The sequence below is a fragment of the Rhinolophus sinicus genome, linkage group LG11, assembly GCF_036562045.2.
Source record: "Rhinolophus sinicus isolate RSC01 linkage group LG11, ASM3656204v1, whole genome shotgun sequence".
NCBI lineage: Eukaryota > Metazoa > Chordata > Mammalia > Chiroptera > Rhinolophidae > Rhinolophus > Rhinolophus sinicus.
The window spans coordinates 26,985,013-27,002,071 of NC_133760.1; the positions used below are offsets into that span (position 1 = coordinate 26,985,013).

The 17,059-nt window shown below is 39.3% G+C and overlaps 1 protein-coding gene across 2 annotated transcripts in view; it reads right to left on the reverse strand.

Moving 5' to 3' along the window:
- Positions 1 to 17,059, reverse strand: part of CNTNAP4 (contactin associated protein family member 4) — a 238,124-nt gene that overhangs the window by 177,139 nt on the left and 43,926 nt on the right. The window lies entirely within an intron of this gene.

Sequence of the window (17,059 nt, forward strand, 5' to 3'; positions counted from 1 at the left end):
AGCTGCTCACAGTGGGCTCTCACAAGTCAGCGGGTTATTAACCACATCTCAGATAAGCTACTTGAGCAGAGCAGTTGGAATCATATTGCAGTTATGAATTTCTCGGTTACCGCCTCAGGTATGAAAAATGCACTTTTTTTCTAACTCAATCTAATTTTCTCTCTTGAGTTCCTTTTCTGTCTGGTGTAGAAAATCAATCTAATCATTTCAGAGGAACTCAGTCCAATGCATGGATTACTCAGGCAATTCAGGATTATATTTGTGTCACCTTCAGCTTCAAAATGTTTGCAGGGACCTCCCTCCCTCCCTACTGAACCTGGAGCTCATCCTGGGCAGTGGAGAGGGGGGGACCCCCTCTTGGTCTTCTACATGGGCAGTGAATGATCCTGACAGTCAAGCAGCTTCCACTCTGCTCTGTGGTGACCTGTTGCAGGTCACTTGGGACGTGCCTGATCACCACATTCTGACATCCTTGCTCCCATCCCGCGGTGACACTTTGCCCACTCCCATCGCTTCACTCCCTAACTTCCACACGCTTTCTTGGTGCCCACGGTAGCTTTTGGTTCTCCCCACATGCCATGTGGGGCTGATGTGGGGTTTGCCACCCCCACCGTATCTGCACTACAGCAACAGGACGATTTGGTGGCTTCTCTTAGGCAGGCAGTCTCCTCTCCTGCACCACCCTAAGCACCCCTTTCTCATTCAGATCAGTGAAGGAAGGGTTCTGGAAAGCATCCTACTACGGATTCAGTGTAAGGACAGAACTTCAGGGAAAATGAGTCTTCACATTTGCTTGCTCGTGTCTAACCCTCTTCCTTCCATTCTGAACTTCTTCTCTCTTCCCCTCAGTGGGAAATGGAGGAAAGAGATTCCTTCAGGCTGGTCATTTCCCCTTTCAAATCATTTATATTTCGGACCTAAAAGGTACCCACTTTGTTCCCAAGCTGTGCAGTGATCCCCTTCCCCTCAAGCATTGGGTGACATATGCTTGTCTAAGCTGGGAGGGGAGACAAGGATGAGTGGGGGAGACCATGTCCATTTCTACTGCCCACGTAGAAACAGCCTCTCAAGGAATTATCATTGTCATTAAAAATGTCATTATGTCTTCTTGATTAGAGGAATTTATGTGCTAACCTTTCCCAACATCAACCAGCATACTTCCAGGCAGAAAAGCAGAATCTACTGCCCACTTTTCTGCACACATCCCAATGACCTCAGTTTGATAAGACTGTGATATTGAGACATGATACTGACTGCCAACCCTTTTCTGTGAACAAAGCTTCTGTTTTCTATCCAGGGTTGCCTTAGTCCAGATACACAGCATTTTCCAATATACAACATGGGACACCAAATGACCCAGAATAAAAGGAAAAAGAGTTTTCTCCTACAATCTGGTTCACCGAGACTAACCAGATAGAAAGGTTGGTGTTTTGCACTTATACAGGCAAGAGCAGGATTAAAACTCAGAAGTCGAAATAGTTCTTACATTGAAGAAAGCAGAAGTCTACCAGCATTTTCTCATAGTTGCTCCCTCACATTCAGAGCCACTAAAAAGTATAGTTTGGGATACTGTCTTTTGATAGAGGAATTTTTCAAACAACTTATTTTACTTTGCTCCCCAAACATATTATTAGTATTGAGATGTGTTTTTATATTAGGAGTGCAATTTTGATGGATATGTAGTTCTAGTCTTTTCTTCTGTAGAAAAAAAAATCATAACATTCATATTAGAAATCACTGGTTTAGTTCCTTTTTAAAATCTGTAGCTATTTGTAATTTTTGATATTCTCTATTTGTTGAGACATCATGATCCTGTTTTCTTCTTTGTCCCTGGTTTCCTTTAACTCTTTGAGCACATGTAAGAGAGGTGACTTAAAAATCTTTGTCTAGTAGGTCCAACATCTTTGCTTTGTCCCTCCAGCACTTTTCTCATTTAGATGCTTGTATGAAATCACCACATTCAAATACTCACATATCCCAACTCATGTTTTATTCTTCATACTGAAATCACAGGCACTCCTTATGTCTATGACATGTTCTGAATTTTTATTTCTTACAATTTTATTTCTTTTATGCTTGTATGCATCAGTGATTTATCAACCTTTATGTGTTTTAACTGATCATAGAATAGTACCATGTAGTACTTACAGCAAAAGAACAAGTCTAATAAATATCAGTAAGCAAAGATTAAGCAAAGATGGGTAAGTTAAGAGAAATTGCACTCTGTTAGTGAATGGTAGACAATTCATAAACTATCTTAGAGTTTAATTTCTGAAAAGTTTGTGATTTTTTAAAAAATTCCTTTTTCCTTGAAACAACCACTGCCAAATATTAATTGGACTTAAGAGGTACATTCAGAAACACCCATAGATGCAATGGAGGTGGGATTGAAAATCTTAAGCAAGCGAAAAACAAGGTCACAACTGTGCTTTAATTTTTCTTTTTAATTAAAGTATAGTTGACGTACAATATCGTATTAGTTTCAGGTATACAACGAAAATATACTTCTATTGAGGAAAGTCTCAAAATTGCATGACCAGTTATGGGTATATTAAAATAACATTGTTTAGAAATCAAAGAACTGCACTAGTGTAGTAGCAATGAAAAAAAATAAAAAGGAGTAGGATAGAGAGAGAGACTGCAAGCCATGAATTCACAGAATTTATCATCTTCAGGAGGAGGGGTCAAGGGAGAAATAAAAGGTGATTCCGTGAATTTTAAACCATGGTGATTAAGATAACCACCAGGAACAAGAAATGAAAAATAATTGCTGGTTTGGAGGTGAAATATTTAATTTAAGATATGTTGAGCTTTTTAGTGAAGACATCTAGCAGGCAGCTGGAAAATTCCAGCAGGCAGCTGGAAATACAAGGAAGAAGATTGTTAGACACGTTTCTCCTCCAGCACACACATGTGGAGGTGTCTGCCCAGGCCTCCTCCTGAGGCCCTGGCAATAGACCGGCTCATTCAGAGAGGGCACGCACTGTGCCAAGGTCAAGGATGAGGCTTTGGAAAAACCCACATAAACATTCTCATTCGGGCTCCAAGTCTCTGACCTTGTTTTTCATTTTTATACAGTCAGGTATTTTTATATAGTCTATTCAGTCAGTTATATTTTTATATAGCCAATTTTACAGTCAATTTTATATGTGTCCCTTTTATTCTCTATTGTTAATATTCATTACACGTCAATTTTTAAAAAGGGACCCAAAAAAAGAGAAGAGAAAAATGATAAATAACACTCAAATCACTTAAATGTGATTTTAGGCTAGTTTTCTACGTAAATTATTAGACCTTTAAGGCCCTGACAATTCCCACTGAGGGTGAAAATCTGTTATGAAGTCCTATTTGAGAAGAAACACAGAGAAGTCCTTATAATATCGTGTAATTTTTCTACATCTTTTTCTCATGGAATTACATCTACAGGGCAGCCTTCAAAAAAGTTACAGTTAAAAATCAAGTAAGAAAATTTATGGGAAAATATTTTTAAATTTCAGAACTATTTAGATAGATAGATAGATAGATAGATAGATAGATAGATAGATAGACAGACAGATAGACAGATAATACATGAAGTGACGTCAGCAACACGGCAGAATAGGAAGACTCTAGCTCACATACCCCTCAGCGACAACAATATGGCAGCCACCCATGGACACAAGTGCCTGTGTGGGAGCTTTGGGATCCAGCCTCAGGCCAGGAGAAGTTCTGCCCACCCAGGGACAAGGCAGGAGACACACCCATCTGTGTCCCCATGGCAGGCCAGACAACCTCAGCCCAATTGCAGACCTTGAAGTGGCCCCATAAACAGTCCCCAGCTGCCATCAGGGAGCTGTCCTGCTGGTAGACAATCAGCTCCTCCCCTCAGAGGTAGGCCCTCTGCCTTGGTCTGACTGTGGTCCTGTAACCCAGCTCCAGCCCCTCTCAGCTGCAGGCCAGGAGCAGTCCTGCCCTTTCAAGGACCCAGAAGGAGATACACCCACCTGTGCGTACTTTGATCCAATTGCAGACCCTGAAGTGGCCACAGCCCTTGAGTAGTCCTATCCGAGTGGGACCTGGCAGGGGACATGTTCCTCCAGGCCCCTGAAAGCAGGCCTGCTGATCTTGCTTTGACTATGAATCTTGAAACAGCCCTGTGACCCGTCCCCAGCCCTGCTCTGCCTCAGTCTGGGGGGTAATCCAGCCCACCTAGGAACCTGGCAGGAGGCACAGCCCTCCATGCCCCCAGACACAGGCCTGCAGACCTTGGCCCCAGTTGTGGACCCTGAAGCAGCCCTGCAAGTGGGCCCAGCCCCTGTCAGACACAGTCTGGAACCGATCCCGCCTGCTCAGGGGCTGCCTGCACTGATGTGACGCTCCTTCAAACGTAGAGACAGCAGTGCAAAACTGAACAGATCATGAAAAATGAGGCAAACATGACGCCACCAAAGGACACTAATAAACTTCCAGTAACCAACCCCAAAGAAATGAAGATCTACGAATTGCCTAACAAAGAACTCAAAATAATCATCTTAAGAAGCTCAATGCGATACAAGAGACATGGACAGACAAATAAAACCAGGAAAACAATGTATGAATAAAAAGAGCAGTTTAATACTTCTGAGCAGCCCTTGTGAGATTCACCTCAGAACTTTCCACCCTGAGGACAAAAGGGGGAAGATTTTATCCACCTGTTCTCACCCTCCATTGGTCAAGGTCAGTCTCACAGGCAGGTATACCTCACACCCCACCATCAGATTTCGTGATGCCCATGGATTACCTGGGGCAGATCATCCCTGAGCATCAGGGGAACCATGGCACAGCAAGCCACAGGTAGGTGGTACACCTGTGGGAAGCTGGACTTGATCCTTACCACACTGGCTGAGAAAGAAGTAGAGCTCGGAGGATGTGTCACTCAAGAAGTGTCTGACAGATGACACCACAGCTTTAAGTATAGTAGTGTCTACAGTGAACACAAAAAATGATGGTTTTCTACTGCTAACTATCCTCACACTTTCACTCTATCCTCTCCTGGGCAAGATGCTCAGGAAACTTAAGCATAGTGTCAAAGAGGGAAGCTCTCAGCCTGTGCTTTCACTGTTTCTTTGGTTCAACCCACATTCCAGCTGAGAGGGTACATTCTCATTCTGAGTCCCTTCACACATGTGTGCTAATATTTTGTTTACAGTATTTTGCATTTATATTCATGAAAGAGAGAGTAGCTTTTAATTTTCCTTTCTCATTTGTCCTTGACAGGGTTTGGTATCAAGGTTATGCTGGCCTCAGAATGAGTTGGGGAGTATTTTCACTTTTTTTCAGTCCTCTGGAAGGGAATGTGTACGATTAGAGTTATTCACATATCTTCCTTTAAAATGTTTGGAAGAATTCATGTATAAAGGCATTTTACCCTGGAGTTTTCTCTGTTGGAGAATGTGAATTGAGGATTTACCATCTTTAACACACAGCGGAATATTTACATTTTTCTGTTTTATTTCTTGGGTACAGTTTTGTAGGTTGTGGTTTTCAAATAATTTTTCAAGTCATTTAAATTTTCACAATTATGAGCAGGAATTTTGTGAAAAATGCCCTCTTATTATATTTTTGTCGTATTATCTGTATTGCATGTTTTCTATTTCATAAATTAATATACTTTTTTTCCTCTCCTGATCCTTACTTTCAGTTTCATCTGTTGTTCTTTTTCTAATTCCTTGAGAAATTGAAGAAGTAGGTGATGCATGGGTCATTAATATTTAGCCTTCTTTCATTTGTAATATATGCAATTAAGACTACAATTTGGTCTAAACTGCGGCTCACAATTTTGACCTGTAGTATTTTGTTACCATTGAGTTAAAATGTTCTCTAATTTCCATTGAGATTTCTTTCTGAGAAGTATATTAATTAAATTCCACACCTTTCTGGGTTTTTTAAGTTTTTTAATTATTGATTTGTAGCTTAATTCAACTGTACTGGGGGCACTTACTCTATAGGATTTAAATCCTCTGAGATTTGTTGAAATACTGTTTATGGCCCAGAATAAACTTAAGTAAATATTCTAGGTACACTTGATAAGAATGTGTATTCTGGAGTTGTTGGAGGCAGAGTTTTATACTGCAACACATTAAACTATAAATTACATATTTACATGTTTTGTCAAATTTGTTAACTTTGCTGTTAAAATGTTCTGTATTTCCACTGATTTATTTGCCTAACTCTTCAATAAGCTACAGAGAGAGCTATATTAAACACTCCTCACTATGTTTTGTGTTTCAGTTTATCATCTATTTCTCCTATTGTTTCTGTCCATTTTATTTATAGATTTTTTTAAATTAAAGTTTATTGGGGTGACAATGGTTAGTAAAGTTACATAGGTTTCAAGGGTACAATTCTGTAATACATCATCTATACATCACATTTTATTTATATATTTTGAAGGTCTGTCATTTGGTGCAGAAAATGTCAGGCTCACTGTTTGGTATTTCCTTTCTCTCTAGAACCTTTGCCCCGAAGGCCTGGATCTTTTGGTTTCTCTCAGATGTCGTCAAGCAGTTAACACTTTCTAGTGGGTTTACTAGTTCATAGAAATGCAGCTGTTATGAGTTGAATGTTTGTGCCCCAAAAAAATTCATATGTGGAAGCTATAACCTCCAATGTGATGGTAACTGGTACCTTTTAGAGGTCATAAATCTTAGATTATGTCTTGAGAATGAAGCCCGCAAGATAGGATTAGTGTGCCCTGACGAGAAGAGGAAGGCAGATGTCTCTCTCTCTCTCTGCTTCTCTTTGTCTCTCTCTCTCTCTCTCTCTCTCTCTCTCTCTCTCTCTCTCTCTCTCTCTCTCTCTCTCTCTCTGTCTCTCTCTCCTCTGTCTCTCTCTCTCTCTGTCTCTCTCTCTCTCTCTCTGTCTGTCTCTCTGTCTCTGTCTCTCTCTCTCTCTCTCTCTCTGCGCCAAGGAAAGGCTATGTGCATACACCATGATAAGGCAGCTGTCTGCCAGCCAGGAAGTGGGCTTCACCAGGACCCAAATCTTCCAACACCTTGATCTTGACTTCAGAATTATGAGAAATTATCTGTTGTTTTAGCTACCCAGTCAGTGGCATTTTGTTAGAGCAGTCCAAGCTACGACACTAACGTTTCTAAATTAATCCTATACCCAGCCACCTTGCTAGACTCAGTCCCTTGACCATGAGGTAGGACAAAGTCTTAGGTAAAATTTTATCCTCCAGAGTTTCCTGGGGAAATCGGTTGTGTGTGGAATGATTTGGTTTCTTTCCCTTCTTTATCTTTTCTCCACTCCTTTGATGTTTTCTCCTAGGAGCTACCCCCTAATAAAACACTGGCATGTCAATCAATGGCCTAGGGTCTGCTACTGGGAGAACCCAACCTATGACAAAACCTGATGACTTAACTCACGTGTATATTCACTGGACCTACATGTGAAATTTTCCTACTCAGCACTGTGAAAAATATTAGATCTATACAAAGAAATGTAAATTATGTATTATTGATGATTTTTAATGTTATGCATATATCTTAATTGATCAAATTTGAGTCATTATATTAATTTCAGTAGGATCACATTTATAATTTTAATTCCAAGATTTTATAACAGTTGAAGACATTTCCTAAGCCAGGAGCATTCTGTGTCTTCTAGTTTGGGGGGACTTAGAAGGACAATCTGCCTCAAGTTACTCCCCTTACTTTCTTATTGAATCAATTTCATTCACTCACATGCTTTGAAATTTTCCTCTATTAGAGCGAGTTAAAAAGAAAAGACACTGCCTATAGAATATTACAAAGAAAAAGAATGCATTGTCCCAGAATATAGAAATCCTCAAACTCAACCCCATACTTTTATAGGAAAGGGAAAAAAGAGAGGAAATGTCATTCCCCCAAGGACACCCACAATTCAGTATTATAATCCAATTTTCATGCTTCCAAAACTAGCATTTTTATCATTATAAATTACGCTTGGCTACTTGGCACATTGACTCATATTATCAGATTGATTCAGAGCTAAAGAAAGTGTGCTACAGGGCAAACAGGACGATGGAGGTTGAGACAGAGGGGGCACCAAGACCCTGGAGAGAAACATTAGAAGAGGGTGGGACATCTCCTAAGGAAGGAGACCCAGAAGGGAGAGCAACATCCAAATAAAGAGAGCACAAAACAGTCAGGTGGACGCTCATCCCTGGTGTTAAATCAAATGAATTGATAGAATAGAAGTGGTTCTATATTAATCCCAGAAGTGACAGCAAACTTTCCCCTTTAATGAATAGAGGATATAAACATATAGAGAAATAAGTTGTAAATCTTCACTCGTTTTTATTTCACCTTCTCAAGGCCAGTACACAAAATATAACCTATAAGCACAAGTGACACACCACTGACCATAAAATTGATCTACAACTTCATTTTCCACACCTTTATCAAAACACTGGGAAGGTTTTTTGTTTTGTTTTGTTTTGTTTTGTTTTAACTTCACAAACCAATTTACAAATACTAAAAATGTAAAAGTATTTTAAATAAAACAATCAGATCACCCCAGGTCACAGACTTTGACTAAGGATATAAGAGAACATTTCATCATTATGTCTAGCTAACAATGAACATATAAAATAAAACTATTAAACTTTGACTCTATTTTGCTTTTAATTAGTCAGGAATAAATCAACTTTCCAACCTGAGTTATGTGGAAGCCTGAATTCCCTGAGATTACCACTGCATAAATTAATGTATCTATTTGGTCCTGAGGTTTGCTAAAATGGGGTTAATTGGCAGGACACACTTTGAAACTGTTTAACATTTTCTTGGGACTGGGCTTTTATAATTCTTGTGACCACACCAGCACGCTGTGATCATTTTTAATACCATATCAGAACTATCTTTATTCTTCCAATAGAAAATTAGGAAACTAAAGCATAGAGGTTAAATATTTTTCCTGTCCTTAAATAAGTAAGAGGTAGCAGTGATGTAAACCCAGGAATGGGGAATTGATCCCAGATATGTCTAGCACTGAAGTGTTTGCTCTTCACCTAAAATTTTATGATGCACTGGAGAGAGTACAAAAGAGAGAAGCGGGGCAGGTTAGCTGAGGTTCAAGGGTGCTGGGAAAGAGTATGACCATAGGGGAGACTCCCAGGGAATCTGATTATTCAGGGATTTAGTCGGGTTTAAGAGCTCTCATCACAATTTTTAAAACTGTGTATCTCCTAATCCCAGAGATAAATTAGGCCACGAGACAGAAAAATCTGGCAGAGCTAATAAGAAGTCCAGTGTCGCAGCCTGAATCGGCATGGGGGTGCAGGACCCTTGCAATTCAGTAATTATTGAGGTGCCAATGGCTTATTTAGCACATCAGATCCTGGGTGTGATGGGGAGACAGTCCAAATAGAAGCAAAGAAGTTGCTGGCATATTTTGTTCTCTAACAAACTCAACAAGAACAGGCCAGCCCCAATGCAGTAAATAGTTTAAACTCCTCAGGCAGTGAAGCCTGCCTGCCTTTCCTCTGGTTCTGGGGAACTTTCAGACCCACACTCATATGACAACAAGACACCCTTTCTTCAGGCTTGAGTTTTTTCAGTCCTATATAAAATTCACCTCTTTTCATCATAAAGAAAGTACTGGTTATTAAGTATATTAATGTTATTATTTATTTTTTTTTTAAATTAAATTTATTGGGGTGACAATTGTTAGTAAAATTACATAGATTTCAGGTGTACAATTCTGTATTACATCATCTATAAATCCCATTGTGTGTTCATCACCCAGAGTCAGTTCTTCCATCACCATATATTTGATCCCCCTTACCCTCACCTCCCCCCCCACCCCCCTTACCCTCTGGCAACCACTAAACTATTGTCCGTGTCTATGAGTTTCTGTTTCTCATTTGTTTGTCTTGTTCTTTTGTTGTTTTTGGTTTATATACCACATATCAGTGAAATCACATGGTTCTCTGCTTTTTCTGTCTGACTTGTTTCGCTCAGCATTACTCTCTCAAGATCCATCCATGTTGTCACAAATGTTCCTATATCATCTTTTCTCACTGCGAATAGTATTCCATTGTGTATATGTACCACAACTTCTTTATCCATTCATCTATCGAAGGACATTTTGGTTGTTTCCATGTCTTGGCCACCGTAAACAAAGCTGCAATGAACATTGGAGCACACGTGTCTTTATCTCTAAATGTTTTCAGATTTTTTGGGTAGATACCCAGGAGAGGGATTGCTGGGTCATACGGCAATTCTATTCGTAATTCTTTGAGGAACCTCCACACTGCCTTCCATAACGGCTGCACCAGTCTGCATTCCCACCAACAGTGTATGAGGGTTCCTTTTTCTCCACAACCTCTCCAACATTTGTTACTATTTGTCTTGTTGATGATAGCCATTCTGACTGGGGTGAGGTGATATCTCATTGTGGTTTTGATTTGCATTTCTCTGATGATTAGTGATGTTGAGCATTTTTTCATATGTCTATTTGCCATTTGTATGTCCTCTTTGGAGAAATGTCTCTTCAAGTCCTCTGCCCATTTTTCAATTGGGTTGTTTGTTTTTTTGTTGTTGAGTTGCATGAGTTCCTTGTATATTCTGGATACTAGCCCCTTATCGGAGGCACTGTTTGCAAAAATCTTCTCCCATTCAGTTGGTGGCCTCTTTATTTTGTCAATGGTTTCTTTTGCTGTGCAGAAGCTTTTAAGTTTCATATAGTCCCATTCGTTTATTTTAGCTTTTACTTCCATTGCCTTTGGAGTCAAGTTCATAAAATGCTCTTTGAACCCAAGGTCCATAAGTTTAGTACCTATGTTTTCTTCTATGCAGTTTATTGTGTCAGGTCTTATGCTTAAGTCTTTGATCCATTTTGAATTAACTTTGGTACATGGTGACAAATAGCAGTCCAGTTTCATTCTTTTGCACGTGGCTATCCAATTCTCCCAGCACCATTTATTGAAGAGGCTGTCTTTGCTCCATTGTATGTTTTTAGCTTCTTTGTCAAAAATTATCTGTCCATATTTATGTGGTTTTATTTCTGGGTTCTCAATTCTATTCCATTGGTCTATGTGTCTGTTTTTCTGCCAATACCATGCTGTTTTGATTATTGTAGCCCTGTAGTACAAGCCAAAGTCAGGAAGTGTGATACCTCCATTATAGTTCTCTTTTCTTAAGATTGCTTTGGCTATTCGGGGTCTTTTGTGGTTCCAAACAAATCTGATGATTTTGTGTTCTATTTCTTTAAAATATGCCATTGGGATTTTGATGGGGATTGCATTGAATCTGTATATTGCTTTGGGTAATATGGCCATTTTAACTATGTTGATTCTTCCAATCCATGAGCACGGAATGTCTTTCCATTTCTTTGTGTCTTCTTCAATTTCTTTCAAAAATGTCTTATAGTTTTCAGCATATAGGTCTTTCACATCCTTGGTTAAGTTTATTCCTAGGTATTTTATTCTTTTTGCTGCAATTGCAAAAGGAATTGTTTTTTGTATTTCTTTTTCTGAGATTTCATTGTTAGTATATAGGAAGGCAATGGACTTTTGTGCGTTGATTTTGTAGCCAGCAACTTTACTGTATTCGTTGATTGTTTCTAATAGCTTTTTGGTGGAGTCTTTAGGGTTTTCTATATATAGCATCATGTCATCTGCAAAGAGTGATAATTTAACTTCTTCATTCCCAATTTGGATGCCTTTTATTTCTTTCTCTTGCCTGATTGCTCTGGCAAGGACTTCCAACACTATGTTGAAAAGCAGAGGTGATAGGGGACATCCCTGTCGTGTTCCTGAACGTAGAGCAAAGGGCTTCAGCTTTTCTCCATTAATTATGAGATTAGCAGAGGGCTTGTCATATATGGCCTTTATTATGTTAAGGTATTTTCCTTCTATACCCATTTTATTAAGTGTTTTAATCATAAATGGATGTTGTATCTTGTCAAATGCTTTTTCTGCATCAATTGATATAATCATATGATTTTTGTCCTTTATTTTGTTTATGTGATGTATCACATTGATGGATTTGTGGATGTTGAACCATCCTTGTGCCCCGGGGATGAACCCCACTTGGTCGTGATGAATAATCTTTTAATGCATTGTTGTATTCGATTTGCTAGAATTTTATTTAGGAGTTTTGCATCGGTATTCATTAGAGATACTGGTCTGTAGTTTTCTTTTTTGTGCTGTCCTTACCAGGTTTTGGTATCAGGGTAATGTTGGCCTCATAAAATGAGTTAGGGAGTACTGTCTCTTCTTCAATTTTTTGGAAGAGTTTGTGCAGAATTGGTATTAGATCCTCTTTGAAGGTTTGGTAGAATTCACTAGTGAAGCCATCTGGTCCCGGACTTTTGCTTTTGGGAAGGTTTTGGATGACTGATTCAATTTAGTTACTGGTGATCGGTCTGTTTAGATTTTCCAGTTCTTCATGGTTCAGCCTTGGAAGGCTATATGTTTCTAAGAACTTGTCCATTTCTTCTAGGTTGTTGAATTTGGTGGCATATAGTCCTTCATAGTATTCTTGGATGATCCTTTGTATTTCTGTGGTGTCCGTGATAACTTCCCCTTTTACGTTTCTGATTTTGTTAATCAGTGTCTTCTCTCTTTTTATCTTAGTAAGTCTAGCCAAGGGTTTGTCAATTTTGTTAATCTTTTCAAAGAACCAGCTCTTTGTCACATTAATTTTTTCTATTGTCTTTTTGTTCTCTATTTCATTTATTTCTGCTTTAATTTTTATTATTTCCTTTCTTCTGCTGACCTTGGGTTTTACTTGTTCTTCTTTTTCTAGTTCTTTAAGGTGTAACATGAGGTTATTTATTTGGGAGTTTTCTTGTTTCTTGAGATAGGCCTGTAATGAGATAAATTTCCCTCTTAAAACTGCTTTCGCTGCATCCCAGAAATTTTGGTAGGATGTATTTTCATTGTCATTTGTTTCTATGTATCTTTTGATCTCTCCTCTAATTTCTTCTTTGACCCAGTCCTTCTTTAAAAGTATGTTGTTTAATCTCCATGTATTTGTGTTTTTTGCCGCTTTCTTTTTACAGTTGATATCCAATTTCAAAGCCTTGTGATCAGAGAATATGCATGGTATGATTTCAATCTTCTTAAATTTGTTGAGACTGATTTTATGTCCCAATATATGGTCTATCCTTGAGAATGTTCCGTGTACACTAGAAAAGAATGTATAGTCTGATGTTTTAGGATGAAGTGCTCTATAAATGTCAATTATGTCCATTTCATCTAATGTGTCATTTAGGGCTACTATTTCGTTATTTATTTTCTGTTTGGATGATCTATCCATAGCTGTCAATGATGTATTTAAGTCCCCTAGTATAATTGTGTTTTGGTCAATTTCTCCCTTTAGTTCTGTTAGTAGTTGCTTGGTGTATTTCGGTGCTCCCTGATTGGGGGCATAAATATTGATGACTGTTATGTCTTATTGTTGTACAGTCTCCTTCACTATTATGAAATGTCCATCTTTATCTCTTGTTATCTTTTTCACCCTGAAGTCTGTTTCATCTGATATCATTATGGCTACACCTGATTTTCTCTGGGTACCATTTGCTTGGAGTGTCAATTTCCACCCTTTCACTTTGAGTCTATGCTTGTCCTTGTAGCTGAGATGTGTCTCTTGGAGACAGCATATGGTTGGGTTTAGTTTTTTGATCCAATCTGCTACTCTGTGCCTTTTTATTGGCGAGTTCAGTCCATTTACATTTAGGGAGATTATTGATATGTGAGGATTTCCTGTCATTCTATCTTTAGTTTTCTGGTAAGGCTGTGTCTCCATTGTTTCTTTGCCTTTTTGTTGTTGGCTATTATTTCTGTGTGGTGGTATTCTATGATGTTTCCCTCTGTTTCTTCTTTTATTTCAGTATATATTTCAATTCTGGATTTATTTTGAGTGGTTACCCTTAAGTTTATGTAAAAGAAAGTTTGATATTTAGAGTATTCCATTATCTTCAGCACGCTTACTTTCTCCATTCCCATATTCCGGTTCAGGCCTTTACTCTCCCCCTTTTTGAGTTTTGGTTGCCACAAATTGTCCCTGTTGATGGTGGTCGAATAGCCTCCTTTAGTATTTCTTGTAGTGCAGGTCGTGTATTAGAAAATTCCCTCAGCTTCTGTATGTCTGGAAAGGTCTTTATTCCTCCTTCATATCTAAAGGATATCTTTGCTGGATATATTATTCTTGGCTCATGATTTCTCTCTTTCAATAGTTTGAATATTTGGTTCCACTCCTCCTGGCTTGTAGAGTTTCTGCTGAAAAATCTGATGATAATCTAATGGGCTTTCCTTTGTAAGTTACCGTCTTCTTTTCCCTGGCTGCCTTGAGGATTCTTTCTTTGTCGTTGATTTTAGACAGCTTCAATACAATGTGCCTTGGAGAAGGCCTGTTGGGATTGAGGTAACTAGGTGTTCTATTTGCTTCTTGGATTCGAGGGTCCAGTTCTGTCCACAAATTTGGGAAGTTCTCATCGACAATTTGTTTGAATATATTCTCTGTTCCCTTCTCTTTCTTCTCCTTCTGGTATGCCCATTATTCTTATATTGCTCTTTCTGATGGAGTCAGAAAGTTCTTGTAGAGTTCTTTCATTTCTTTTAAGTCTCAAGTCTCTTTCTTCTTCTCTCTGTGTCATTTCCAGGTTTCTATCTTCGATGTCACTGATTCTTTCCTCCATCTGGTCAACTCTACTACCTAAGCTGGTTATTTCATTCTTAATTTCTTCTATTGAGTTCTTAATCTCCAGAAATTCTATTTGGTTCTTTTTTAAGATTTCAATCTCTTTCGTAAAATGCTCATGCTGTTCTTTGATTGAGTTTCTGAGTTCCTTTAACTGCCTATCTGTGTTTTCTTGTATCTCGTTGAGTTTTTTCAGAACTGCAATCTTGAATTCTCTGTCATTTAAGTCACATATTTCTGTATCTTTAAGTGCCTTCTCTGGAGATTTTTCACTTTCTTTCTGAGCTATCTTGTTGCCTTGGTTATTCATGGCGATTACTGGTTTACTATTTCTCTTCCTAGACATCTACAGGAGTGACTTCTGCAACAGGTTGATAGAAAGCGGTCTTTCTTTTGTTTGCCAGTACTTGTTGGTAGAATGTTTTATTATTTCTCCAACTGCAACTTATTTTCCTTCTCCCACACAGTAGTGCTATGTTTTCTCTGCACTATTCCAACTTCTCACACAATGGGGGGATTCCCTGGGAGACGGGCTTCTCCTCTGTTAATAGTTCATCTAAGTCACAGGGCGCAGTGTCCCGGTGGGTATGCGGAGAGCTTTTGATGTTCCAAAGCTCTTCCAGCTCCTGATTCAGAGCCCGTAGGTTTCAGCAGTTCTGTTTACTCCTGCAGGGATCCGCCCAGATAGGTGGGGTCAGAGGCGGGGTGAGTTGTGAGAGGTGGCCCAGAGCAATGGCGGCGACCACCACCACAGCCGGTCCTGCTTCCACAGCTCTCTCCCCTTTGCTGGAACTAGTTGGGCTGTGAAATTGTGTTTGCGGTCCACAGTTCTCAAAACAGCAAATTTTCTGTTGTTTTGATCTGACACTGCTACTGTTTCGCTTTTAGCACCGGGCAGGTGGGGGCGGGGCGAGCTCTGGGAGGGGAGGGAGGGGGCGGCCAGTCTCAGTGCCTAAGGCTCCATTCTCTGCTCGGCAGTGCGGGCTTAAACCACCGTTTTCAGCCTTTTTCCCTCAGTCTTTTCTCCGAGGTCTCTGCCGTGAGCGTTGGGTTCAGCCGTGTTATATGCTGTCCCCTCAGCCCTGTGGAGCCCTGGCGGAGCCCTAGCAGTCCGAGTTCTTCCCTCTCCCGCAGCTGCGGTAGTTCCGGGAAGCAGCGAGCTCGGCGCACTGAGCTAGGTCTGCGTCCTCCGCCCGCGCGGCTCCGTCTCCGCGCACTTCTCCCTTTCCTCCTCCCTCCACTCGCGCGAATCTCCCACCTGTAGGTGATTTCAGTCGGTAGTGGGCCTCTTCGTGTTGCCTGTGTGCTGTGCAGGGAGTCCTTTGTGGAGTTTTTGTTGTTCGATTCATTGTAAATTCCAGGGGAGCTTTACAGAGGCTCACCTCACGCCGCCATCTTTCCGGAAGTCAATGTTATTATTTTTTAAATGTCATAATTATAAAGATTTCGTGCAATATGTTTAACAGCAGGAAACACTCACCTCATCTGTCTTCTTAAGCACTGACACATATCATGCATACCTTGGGAATTTATCTTTGGGATTTTCATTTAAGCCTGATAGTTGTATGCGAAGCACACAACAGGTACAATGAGTTAGGGCAGTAAGAATTGCCAAATAATTCTGCATAGAATATTATAATTATTCTCATTAGAAGTACATCCAAGAAGGAGAGTTCTCTCTGTCAATTAACCAAATATGCTAATTTCTCTACAGATAGATGCTTGATTTCAACAGCAGAGCCTATAGGCCTGGGGAAAGCATTGCTTTATAAGCATTTAGAGTAGAAGGGCTTAGCAGTGGTTAAAAAAAATAGATAAAGGGAAAATTCACCTTTTAGCAACATAGGAAATATTTTGATCTTATAGAATAGATGGGAGAAAACAGGTATACCTCAGAGATATTGCGGGTTTGGTTCTAGACTATCACAATAAAGCAATAAATCTTTTTGCTTGTGGCGTGTCTTGCCTTCAGTGTGCAAAAAAAACAACATCTGTGAAGCACAATAAAACGAGGTATGTCTGTATTTGTCAATTATTGAAGCCCTCTGCTACATAATGAAACACATGTGCATATATATGATTATACTCACAAATATAAACATTTTATTTTTGCTGTGTACAATAATTTTATTTGCTGCTTCATTATTTTACCTGTAGACATAAGTATATCAGTTTGCAATAAACCATTTCCGAGGTTTCACAAGTACATGAAAATAAAAACTCACTGGGATTACATTGCAAGCTCAGGAACAGTTCTGCATATACGGCCTCTTTAAATTCTGTCGTAAGAATACACTTGGACTATCAAATGGTACACATGAACCTGTTAGAACTCTACATCGACAATAGTAAAAATCTAAGTTGCCCATTATAATTCAAACTATATTTAAACTGCAACAATGGAAATATTA